The sequence below is a fragment of the Geotrypetes seraphini genome, chromosome 4, assembly GCF_902459505.1.
Source record: "Geotrypetes seraphini chromosome 4, aGeoSer1.1, whole genome shotgun sequence".
Taxonomy (NCBI): Eukaryota; Metazoa; Chordata; class Amphibia; order Gymnophiona; family Dermophiidae; genus Geotrypetes; species Geotrypetes seraphini.
Window position 1 is genome coordinate 90,732,486 of NC_047087.1, and position 12,813 is coordinate 90,745,298.

At 45.0% G+C, this 12,813-nt stretch overlaps 1 protein-coding gene across 6 annotated transcripts in view; it reads right to left on the bottom strand.

The window, feature by feature from the left end:
• Window positions 1–12,813, bottom strand: part of BBX (BBX high mobility group box domain containing) — a 198,788-nt gene that overhangs the window by 50,893 nt on the left and 135,082 nt on the right. The window lies entirely within an intron of this gene.

The window sequence follows — 12,813 nt, forward strand, 5'->3', positions numbered from 1 at the left end:
GCATGAAAATCCATCTCATACATATTCATTGTGGATATCCAGAAAACCTGACCTGCCTGTGGCTCTCGAGGACCGGAATTGCCTACCCCTGGGCTAGAATAAGTTTTGAGATTGTCTGGCAAAGTTACACGAGAAAATGGAGTACCGTATTTTCATGTAGATAAAGCGCACCCGTGTAAAACGCGCACACGGGTATAGTGTGCGGAAAACACAAATTTATGTACAGAAATTTTTATATATTGCGCACACCCGTATACCGCGCATGCTGCCCGACTCTCCTTTTGCCCGCCCCAACTCTCCTCTGGCCACCCCGACTCTCCTTTCTCCCGCCCCGACTCTCCTCTCCCCCTTGAAGTCCTGTCCCCACCCTGAAAGCCTGATGCCCCCCCCCCCACCGACGTCCGATTCACCCCCATGCAGGACTGCTCGCACCCCCACCCCGAAGGACTGCTCGCACGCACTCCCACCCGCACCCGTACCCCCACCCTGAAGGACCGCTCACACCCCCACAGCATCCCGACCCCCCCCCATCATGTAGAAGCTCCTACCGGTGTCCTGCTGCTTTCTCTTGGCGGTCCCGGCCCTTCCATGAGCCCTGCGCCTGCGCTGCTTCCTCTTCCAGCGGTTCGCCCTTTCTCTAACGTCAATCCCTCTTGCCCCGCTGACTCCCCGACACGATCGGGGCAAGAGGGAGCTCAAGCCCTCTTGCCCCAGCCAACCGCGGCACCCCCGACACGATCGGGGCAAGAGGGAGCTCAAGCCCTCTTGCCCCCCCGACACGATCGGGGCAAAATGGGAGCCCAAGCCCTCTTGCCCCGCCGACTCCCCAACTCCCCGACACGATCGGGGCAAGAGGGAGCTCAAGCCCTCTTGCCCCAGCTAACCGCGGCACCCCCGACACGATCAGGGCAAGAGGGAGCTCAAGACCTCTTGCCCCAGCCAACCGTGGCACCCCCGACACGATCGGGGCAAGAGGGAGCTCAAGCCCTCTTGCCCCCCTGACACGATCGGGGCAAAAGGGAGCCCAAGCCCTCTTGCCCCGCCGACTCCCCAACTCCCCGACAATATCGGGCCAGGAGGGAGCCCAAACCCTCCTGGCAACGGCGACCCCTACCCCCACCCCGCACTACATTACGGCAGGAGGGATCCCAGGCCCTCCTGCCCTCGACGCAAACCCGCAAACCCCCCTCCCCCCAACGACTGCCCCCCCAAAGAACCTCCGACCGCCCCCCCCAGCCAACCCGCGACCCCCCTGGCCGACCCCCACGACACCCCCACCCCCTTCCTCGTACCTTTGTGTAGTTGGACGGACAGATGGGAGCCAAACCCACCTGTCCGGCAGGCAGCCAACGACGGAATGAGGCTGGATTGGCCCATCCGTCCCAAAGCTCCGCCTATTGGTGGGGCCTAAGGCGCCTGGGCCAATCAGAATAGGCCCGGGAGCCTTAGGTCCCTCCTGGGGGCGGGGCCTGAGGCACATGGGCCCAACCCGACCATGTGCTCAAGGCCCCGCCCCCAGGAGGTACCTAAGGCTCCCGGGCCTATTCTGATTGGCCCAGGCGCCTTAGGCTCCACCAGTAGGCGGAGCTTTGGGACGGATGGGCCAATCCGGCCTCATTCCGTCGTTGGCTGCCTGCAGGACAGGCGGGTTTGGCTCACGTCTGTCCGGCCAACTACACAAAGGTACGGGGAAGGGGGTGGGGGTGTCGTGGGGGTCGGCCAGGGGGGTCGCGGGTCGGCTGGGGGGGCGGTCAGAGGTTCTTTGGGGGGGTGGTCGTTGGGGGGAGGGGGGTTTGCGGGTTTGCGTCGAGGGCAGGAGGGCTTGGGATCCCTCCTACCCGTAATGTAGTGCGGGGTGGGGGTAGGGGGTAGCCGTGGCCAGGAGGGTTTGGGCTTCCTCCTGGCCCGTTATTGTCGGGGAGTTGGGGAGTCGGCGGGGCAAGAGGGCTTGGGCTCCCTTTTGCCCCGATCGTGTCGGGGGGGGCAAGAGGGCTTGAGCTCCCTCTTGCCCCGATCGTGTCGGGGGTGCCGCCATTGGCAGGGGCAAGAGGGCTTGAGCTCCCTCTTGCCCCGATCGTGTCGGGGGTGCCGCGGTTGACTGGGGCAAGAGAGCTTGAGCTCCCTCTTGCCCCGATCGTGTCGGGGAGTCGGCGGGGCAAGAGGGCTTGACGTTAGAGAAAGGGCGAACCGCCGGAAGAGGAAGCAGCAGGCGCAGGGCTCACAGAAGGGCCGGGACCACCAAGAGGAAGCAGCAGGACACCGGTAGGAGCTTCTACATGATGGGGGGGGGGGGTCGGGAGGCTGTGGGGGTGCGAGCGGTCCTTCGGGGTGGGGGTGCGTCAGGGGGGGGGGACTATGTAAAAAAAAATTTATATAGCGCGCTCACGCGTATACTGCGCAAGGTTATGCACGGTTTGTAAAAACACGTATAACGCGCGCGTTATATGCGTGAAAATACGGTAGATTCTGCGCCATTCATGGAAGAGGGTGTTTATGAGCAACTTGAAAAACTGAAGGTGGACAAAGCGATGGGACCAGACGGGATCCATCCCAGGATACTAAGGGAGCTCAGAGAGGTTCTGGCGAGTCCTATTAAAGACTTGTTCAACAAATCTCTGGAGACGGGAGTGATTCCTGGGGATTGGAGGAGAGCAGATGTGGTCCCTATTCATAAAAGTGGTCACAGGGATGAAGCAGGAAACTACAGGCCGGTGAGCCTCACTTCAATTGTTGGAAAAATAATGGAAGTGTTGCTGAAAGAAAGGATAGTGTACTTCCTTGAATCTAATGGGTTACAGGATCCGAGGCAACATGGCTTTACAAAAGGTAAATCATGCCAAACGAACCTGATTGAATTTTTTGATTGGGTGACCAGAGAGCTGGATCGAGGACATATGCTAGATGTAATTTACTTGGATTTCAGCAAAGCCTTTGATACAGTTCCTCATAGGAGGCTCTTGAACAAACTTGAAGGGCTGAAGTTAGGACCCAAAGTGGTGAAATGGGTCAGAAACTGGCTGTCGGACAGACGCCAGAGGGTGGTGGTTAATGGAAGTCGCTCGAAGGAAGGAAAGGTGACTAGTGGAGTCCCTCAGGGTTCGGTGCTGGGGCCATCCTGTTCAATATGTTTGTGAGTGACATTGCTGAAGGGTTAGAAGGAAAAGTGTGCCTTTTTGCAGATGATACCAAGATTTGTAACAGAGTAGACACCGAAGAGGGAGTGGAAAATATGAAAAAGGATCTGCAAAAGTTAGAGGAATGGTCTAATGCCTGGCAACTAAAATTCAATGCAAAGAAATGCAGAATAATGCATTTGGGGATTAATAATAGGAAGGAACCGTATATGCTGGGAGGAGAGAAGCTGATATGCACGGACGGGGAGAGGGACCTTGGGGTTATAGTGTCTGAAGATCTAAAGGTGAAAAAACAATGTGACAAGGCAGTGGCTGCTGCCAGAAGGATGCTGGGCTGTATAAAGAGAGGCGTAGTCAGTAGAAGGAAGAAGGTGTTGATGCCCCTGTACAGGTCATTGGTAAGGCCCCACTTGGAGTATTGTGTTCAGTTTTGGAAACCGTATCTGGCGAAACACGTAAAAAGACTTGAGGCGGTCCAGAGGAGGGCGATGAAAATGATAGGAGGCTTGCGCCAGAAGACGTATGAGGAGAGACTGGAAGCCCTGAATATGTATATCCTAGAGGAAAGGAGAGACAGGGGAGATATGATTCAGACGTTCAAATACTTGAAGGGTATTAACGTAGAACAAAATCTTTTCCAGAGAAAGAAAAATGATAAAACCAGAGGACATAATTTGAGGTTGAGGGGTGGTAGATTCAGGGGCAATGTTAGGAAATTCTACTTTACGGAGAGGGTAGTGGATGCCTGGAATGCACTCCCGAGAGATGTGGTGGAGAGTAAAATTGTGACTGAGTTCAAAGAAGCCTGGGATGAACACAGAAGATTTAGAATCAGAAAATAATATTAAATATTGAACTAGGCCAGAACTGGGCAGACTTGTCTGTGTCTGTTTATGGCCGTTTGGTGGAGGATAGGCTGGGGAGGGCTTCAATGGCTGGGAGGGTGTAGATGGGCTGGAGTAAGTCTTAACAGAGATTTCGGCAGTTGGAACCCAAGCACAGTACAGGGTAAAGCTTTGGATTCTTGCCCAGAAATAGCTAAGAAGAAAAAAAATTTAAAAAAATAATAAAAAAAAAAAAATTTAAATTGAATCAGGTTGGGCAGACTGGATGGACCATTCGGGTCTTTATCTGCCGTCATCTATTATGTTACTATGACAGAAACTCCAATAGCTAGGAAGCAGGGCCGGTGCAGGGCAGACTTTTCTTTTTATCATTTGAGTCCTGAAAATGGCAAGGATAGATAAGGAACAATTATGTGTATTTTATACCATAGTCATATCATATGAGTGCAGGTACTGTATCTCTGAATGGGAGAGGGGAAGACATCTTATAGTAGAACTTAGCAAGTAAAATGTACTACTACTGGATTGTTGGTTTAACAATGCCTTGAGAATGAATGTGATTGTTGGTCACGTGGACTACGCAGGTCTTTAACTGACATTATTTACTATGTTACGTATGTTTTTATGTTTGTATTTTTGATCTTGAGAAGAAGCCTGAGGGAAAAACGTGGCGACATTAGGTATTTGTTTCAAAACATCATCATTTTTACTTCATGAAAAATCAGTCATACACGAGATCAAAACTTTCATTGATACTTTTGACTTACTACTACTACCGTGTTTCACTGAAAATAAAAAAGTATCTTATATTAATTTTAGGCCCAAAAAACACACTAGGTCTTATTTTCAGGGAATGTATATGATCATCTCTCCCTTACTCACCTTCAATCCAAATCTTCCTCTTTCCTTTCCCACATGTGCAGCATCTTTCCTCCCTCCCTCATGCAGCAGGACCCTTGCCCAGCTTCCCTTCCCTCCCTCCCATCCCTTGTGCAGCAGCACCCTTGCCCAGCCTCTATCCCTCCCTCCCATCTCTCATGCAGCAGGACCCTTGCCCAGCCTCTATCCCTCCCTCCCTCCCATCCCTCATGCAACAGGACCCTTGCCCAGCTTTTCTTCCCTCCTATCCCTTGTGCAGCAGGACCCTTGCTCAGCTTCCCTCCCTCCCATCCCTTGTGCAGCAGAATCTTTGAGCAAGCACCCCCCCGAGCACCCACCCCTGTTGCGCAGCCGAACCCCCATTCTTCCCTCCCTCCCATCCAAACCCTGCTGATCGCGAACCCTACATACCTCCCTAAGCAGTGTCGGGCCGGCAGCACTCTAAACAAGCTGCTTTGGCCTTGTCTGTCCATGAATTCACTCTGCCGCATTACTGATGTTATCAGTAACGTGGCAGAGTAAATTCACGGACGGATAAGGCTGAAGCAGCCTGTTTAGAGCGCTGCCGGCCCGACACTGCTTACGGAGGTACCGTATGTAGGGCTCGCTCGTGGTTGGCGGGATTCGGATGGGAGGGAAGGAATGATGGGGGTTAGGCTATGCAGCGGGGGTGGGTGCACAGAGTGGAGGGCGGTGTTCGCTCAAGGGTTCTGCTGCACAAGGGATGGGAAACTGCCGACGAATCCTGGGACTAGGGCTTATTTTTGGGGTAGGGATTATATTAAGACCTACCCTGAAAATCCTGCTAGGTCTTATTTTCGGGGAAACACAGTACTACTAATTTCTATAGCACTACAAGATGTACACAGCAGTATACACATTACATGCAGGTACTTTCTCTGTCTCTAGTGGGCTCACAATCTGGGGAAATGAAGGTTAGGTGACTTGCCCAGGAGCTACAATAGGAAATGAACCCAGTTTCTCGAGATCTTAGTCTGCTGCACTAACCATTAGGCTATTTCTCTTCTCCAGCAAAACTTGTGTGCAAGAAATGTACTGCTTCAGACTAATTGCAAGCTTCAAGGAAGGTTTATTTACCATAAGGATTGAATCTGAAACTAATCACAAGGCTGTTATTGCGCTTTCCATTTATTATTACTATTGAGCCTGCTTTAAAGTACAGCAAGAGATTTATCATCATTCTAATAGCCTATTTTAGGCTTTTTGCTAGCAATTTAGTTTCCTGACTACATTTTATTCTAGTGGGATTATGCTCTCTCTAAGAACTGAGATTATGATTTTTTTTTCTGTCTGATTTGAATTGAATTTACGACTTTCTTAGTTTGACAAACTTTTTATGCTGATTAGTTTTTAGGATATATTGTTAGTCTTATCTCTCACTACTTTTTAAGTTGGCTTTTATTTGATATCATTGTTTTTTATTCCTTGGTTACAACATGGATTTTATATTTTGCTTTGTCACTTTCCTATTTTGTTGGAATGCTGGCATCACACACTCAGTAGGTTTATCACCTTTAGATTCTATTGAATCAAGTTTAGCAGACTGTTCTTGTTTGGGTCAAAAAATTCCTGTTATCTTGAGTAATAGAAAACCGTACTATAAGAAATTGATTTTCCCTAGAAATTTAATAACTCTGAAAACTACACTGCTAGATAAAAACAATGCAAACGTCTTTCTAGACTCTCTTACTCCGGTCCCAGTCCTTTATTAATGCCAGATCTGGCTGTAATAAACAGCAGATCATTAAAGATCTATTAACTGACTTAGACCCAGATTTAATATGTATTACTGAATCTTGGATTTCTCAGGATGACACATTTACTCAAAATGATATCTGTCCCCAGGGCTTTAGGGGTCTATTCTCTTTTAGAAATCCCATCCCATCACAAACAACATTCAAAATATCTTGCATCATTCACTGCATACTTTATGGAAACTCTGCGGCCCCACTCATCCAACTCTTCTCAATAGCATGGTCTACTTCCCGCAGAACCCTCAACCGGATGCTACTAAATATCTTCACTATAAACAAGTTTTCCACTCCATGCTTACCTTCCTAGGAGTCAAAACTTGGAATGGCCTTACAGAAAAGACCAGAACTGAACCTTGCCACATCATCTTCCGAAGAAAACTGAAAACCCATCTGTTCGATACTTAATCTCCTTTACCCTCTTCTCTCCCTTTCCCTTCCTCCTCTCTCCCCTTCCTCTCCACCTCTTACCAATCCACCTCCTCTCTCTCCCTCCTCTTACCTCTCTTTACAGTCGCTTTGAGCCTGTATAGGTATGAGCGACGCACAAATAGATTAGATTAGAAATAAAAGGGGTGGCGGACTTACTTTAATTTTTAAATCATTTTTTAATGTTCAATTACTTGAAAAGGTTAGTAGCCCAGAGTTTTTGCTTGCATCTGTCAAGGATGAGTTTTCCTCACATCCAATGGGCATTCTCCTTCTATATCGTCTTCCTACCCCTTAGATTAGCTCATCCACCCTTATGTCTGATATGATTGCTAATGCTTCAATTCAATTTCATAGACTTTTGGTGTTAGATGACATAAATTTGCATCTTGAAGATACCAACAATAAGGATGTCTCTGACTTCCTTTCTTTTCAGTCATTGGGTTTTCCCTCACCATCTATTACCCCCTACCCATGAAAAAAGTCATACTTTAGATATTGTTACTTTCCTAGATTATACCACTCATCAAACTTTGGTTGACACTGTTCGTTGGCAGCAAGTTCCTTGAACTGACCATTTCCTTGGTGAATTTTCACTTCCAATTTATATGTTCCATATTCTGACTCAATTTTTGCAGGAAAAAAACTCTCTAAAGAAAATCTGCCTAGAAAATTTTTGGTCTCTAGTTTTAGATTCTCTCTCTGGCTCTCCTAGAGAACACACTATTGATGATAGCTGGCATAATTGGAGATCCATTACAGAATGAACCTATCAATCCTTGACGCCAGTTATCACCAAAATAGAATGCACCATGGTTCCTAGCCTTTCATAGAGCTCTAAAACAAAATTGTAGGAGGTTAGAAAATAAATGGAAAAAATCCCATTCAGATACAGATAAATTAAACTAGAGATCTGCGATTAGAAACTATAATTTTGAACTTAGGAAAGCACGAAAAACCTTTTATGGATGTAAAACAGCTAAGTCCAATAATCAGATAAGTACTCTTTTTAAACTCTGGCATTCTTTGACTAATTCTGACGCAAAGTCTGAGCAATCACTATCTCCTTCTGCTGATATTTTTAGCCTGCTTTTTTCAAGACAAAATTTCTCTTATTAGGCAATCTTTTCCTGTAGGAATATTGGATATTTCGTCTCTTATTTTAAAAATCCCACACTGGAGATACCAGTTGATCGCTATTGGTGTTCTTTTGATTCAATCTCTGAATACCAAGTCTCCAAATTGTGTGATAAGTTGAGAAAATGTAAATGTTCGCTGGACCCTTTTCCATCTTACCTTTTTCTTAATATTCCTTCACAGGCTATAACGTGGTTGACCATCTTACTAAATTAGTCACTGGAAATTAGATACTTTACGCAATCTATGGGGCAAATAACACTCCTTCCGCTTCTGAAAAAAAAAAAAATCAGATCTAGATCCTACTATCCATTTTTATTATCGACCAATTGCCAATATACCACTATTGACAAAGTTGCTAGAATCAATTGTAGCTGGTCAACTTACCAATTACCTGGAGAAATTCTCACTACTTCAACTTTTTCAACATGGATTTCGTTCTAATTTTAGCACTGAAACTTTATTAATTTCTCTTCTTCCTAAAATCCAACAATTACGACTACAAAACAAATGTTAAATTTTGCTCCAGTTCGATTTGTCTGCGGCGTTTGATGTAGTGCATCATGATAGTCTCCTTCAATTACTTTCAGATATCGGACTTAATCAGGTTGTTCTTGTTTGGTTCTCTAAATTTTTATTGTCTTGTTCTTATTTAGTCAATATTGATGACAATATTTCTAATTCCTGGCAGCCTCCTTGCGGTGTTCCCCAGGATTCTCCGTTTTCCCCAATCTTGTTCAAATTTTATATGACTACTTTGAACACGTACAAGTTATCAGCTTGGGAAACGCTTTTTACTTAAGTGGATGATATCTTTATACTGATTGAGATTGATTTAAATATCACCAATTTAACTTTTAAAATAAACCACTGTATTTCCAAACTTCAAGCCTGGGCTATGTCTGTTTAGATGAAGTTAAATGCTGCCAAACTAAACTTTTGTGGTTAGGCCCAAAACTGGACTATCTCACTTCCCACTGTACTTCTGGACTCTGGAGCCTCCCTAGAAATTGAGTTCTCCTCCATGATTTTGGGAATTCTTTTTGACTCCTCCCTTACCTTTAAGGATCAAATAAACTCTCTGGTTAAGAAAGGTGTTTTTTTTTTTTTAATTTACGAATGCTGAGGAAGGTTAGGATCTCTTTTTCATCAACGTCATTTTTCTGTCCTGGTCCAATCAATTATATTTTCTCGGCTAGATTACTGCAATGCTATATATCTTGGCATCACAAAGATCTGTCTCCAACGACTATAATTGATTTAGAATACCGCTGCGAAGTTGATTTATGGAATGAGCAAATTCGACCATGTGACGCCTTTGCTTTTGAGCCTTCTTTGGCTCTCTGTTTATCTCAGAATTCAATTTAAATGTGTATGTATTATTTTTAAAATTTTACATGGTATTTTTATTCCTCTTGTTCCTTTTCTATGGAACGTTTATAGATTTTCATATGCGAGAGGTACTCAACCATTTAAACTCTCTCTTCCTTTTAAGAAAGGAATTAAGGGAGTCAAGAATTTCAGCCTTTCTTTGGCTCTTAAATTTTCCCAATTATGGAATGAACTTCCTGTAATTTTGACATGTCCAGTTCCTTCCAATCTTTTTGTAAATCTTTGAAAACTTTTCTATTTGCTAAACACTTTGAAAATTAATTTCCATGTATTTTAGCATTTCTATTAATTTGTTGTTAACCGTGTCGAGCTTCCTATGGTTGAAGACCCGGTATACAAGGCTAAGTTTTAGTTTAGTTTTAGTTCAGTTGACTGGCCAGCAATTCCATGCCTGAGATCAGTTTAAGATTTTCTTTAGATTTTAAAAACATTGAATAAGATTCTAGCCTGTTATACATTCCAAAATGAGATCTTGGAACCTCTCAAAAGTACCACCTCTGAATACCTTTCTTCATTTTAGTAGAGGGAACTAATGAGAAGGCATTTTCACTTGTAAGGCATAAACTGTGAAATGTTACCATTCAAGAACCACATTTAACAGGGGATTTATGGAGGGAATGGGGGGACAGATTGGGACTTGAATACTACCTTTTTACTCAAAGCAGTTTACATAAAAGTACTTCAAGCATTTTCCTTCTCTGTCCCAGTGGGCTCATAATCTATCTAATGTACCTGGGGTAGTCAGGTCTTTATCTACCTCTACTTTTTCAAAGTTTTCTTTTAGACTGAACTTTGTTTCTAAGTATTTACTATTTGCTGAAATAGAAATGAATCTTTTGTACTTGTTATGCTAAGTTATGTTCAGTCTTATTTCCTCACAAATCAGAGTTCTAGGCAGGTTACAAGTGGCATATTACTACATAGAGCAGCGTTTCTCAGTACGCGGTACGTGGGCCACTTGGTGGGGGTAAACGGCATGGCTGCCATGGAGAATATTCCCTGCCCGTCCATCGAAGCTGCACTGCAGTCACCGAGGGTCTCTCCTTACTGCCCACCCACTGCTAGGGATCTTCCCCCCCCTCAGCAGACCCACAGGGCTTCCCTCCAATGTCAGAGCTGACGTCAGAGGAAAGCCTTCAGGGTCAGCGGAGGGGGGATCTCAGTTACCTCCTTGCCAAACTCGCGCCTTCTGCGGCTTGTTTGGGGGGGGGGAGACGCGCAGCGGTTCACAAGCTGCACATAGTTAACCCAGAAACCTTCTCGCTGACGTCGGAGGGAAGGCTTGTGGATCAGCCATGTGCAGCATGTGAATCGCTGCCTGTGCATCCCTCCCAACAAGCCGCTGAAGGAAGATGGAGCGAGTGTGGCTCAAACAAGTAAGGGAACACGATCTTTCTGGGGCAAAGGGAGATAGAAGGGGGAGGGGAAGGAGTGCGTTGGGGCATTGGAGGGGCACGATTCTGTACAACGGTTGGAAAGCAGGGAGAGGGTATGAACTCGATTCAGAAAGAATGGAGGTTGCATGAACATGGAACACAGAAGGGAGGGAGGAAGGGGGCACTAACTTGGGACATAGGAGGGAGGAAATAGAAAGGGAGAATTGTTGGGCATGAGTGTGTGAGTGAGGGGGAAATATATGGTGGCACATGGGGAAAAGAAGAAAAAGGAAAACTGGGCATTGAGAGAGAGAGGAGAGAGGTAAAGATGCATGGGGAAGAGAAGGATGAGAAGGAGAAATGTTGGATATGGTGGTGGGGAGGGAACAGAGGGACAGATTGAAGTGGATGCAAGGGGGAGGAATATTGGACATAGTGATGGAGGGAGAGATGTGGCATGGTGCTGGAGGGGGGTGACAGAAGGATTAATGGGCATGGGATTGGTGGGCAGTGGTGAAAAATGCTGCACATGATTTGGGGGATGAGAGAGGGAGAAATGTTGGATTCATGGAGGGATAGAGACAGAGATGTTGGTTGGGGAAGGGAATGAGGTCCGGAGGAGAGGACGCGTGCAGGAGGGAGAAAGAAAGAAATATTGGATGCACAGTCAGAAGGAAGTGCAACCAGAGACTCATGAAATCACCAGCCAACAAAGGTAGGAAAAATGATTTTATTTTCAATTTAGTGATTGAAATGTGTCTGTTTTGAGAATTTATATCTGCTATCTATATTTTGCACTATATTTTTCTGTTTTCCTATTGTAGTTACTGAGATGACATTGCATATTTTAAAGTCATCTGCCTTGACTTCTTTGGAAAAAAAAAAAAAACCCTGAATATAAATGATAATTAACATTTTCTCTGCATTCAATGTACTTTGGGTTTTTTTAAATTTTGTGGTTAGCATTATATATTAATAAGATTATATTGTGTGTATATGAAAAATGGATGGAAGAAACTGCATTACAATTAGTACTATTATTATGGGGATGGGGTCAGGGACAGAGCCTGTCCAGGGAGGAGCTTTGGTGGGGGTACTTGATTGATATTTATTAAGACTTAGGGGGTACTTGGGCTTGAAGAAGTTGAGAAACACTATCAGAGTACTGTGTTCAGTCAACATATTACATAGAGATATCAACATATTACAGAGTTATCAACATATACTAACAGTATAAGGGGAAGGGTGTCAAACTCAATCACATATAGGGCCAAAATCTAAAACACAGGCTAAGTCATGGGCTGAATTTTTTATTAAGATATTTAGTCTAAGTAGAAGTATAGATCCTTCCTTACCCTGAGACACCATTCTAGCGTTTCACCCGGTTATTTTCACCTCATACTTAATCCTAACTTTATTCAAATAGGTCATTCTAGGCACTGGCAGCGGAACGCTTTTTTATTTGGGGGGGGTCTGAAAGCTCCTCCCCAGACCCTGCCCGCATAATAGTACTAATTATAATACCATTTTTTATATTCATGTTTCATATATACACACAATATAATCTTATTAACAACATAAAATGGTTAACCACAAAATTAAAACTAAACAAAGCACACTATATCTCAACATTCATTCCTACCAGAACACAGATAACCCCTATGCAAATACAGGAACACAAACAAAGTATTAATATATACAAATGAAACCCTAAGATGCAAGACTCTTGCTTGCAGTACAACCCCAGAGAAATAGAAACAAATTCATTTCTTCATGAACAGTGCAAAATATAGACAGCAAATGCAAATTCTCAAAACTGACACAATTCACTCAGTAAAAGGAAAATAAA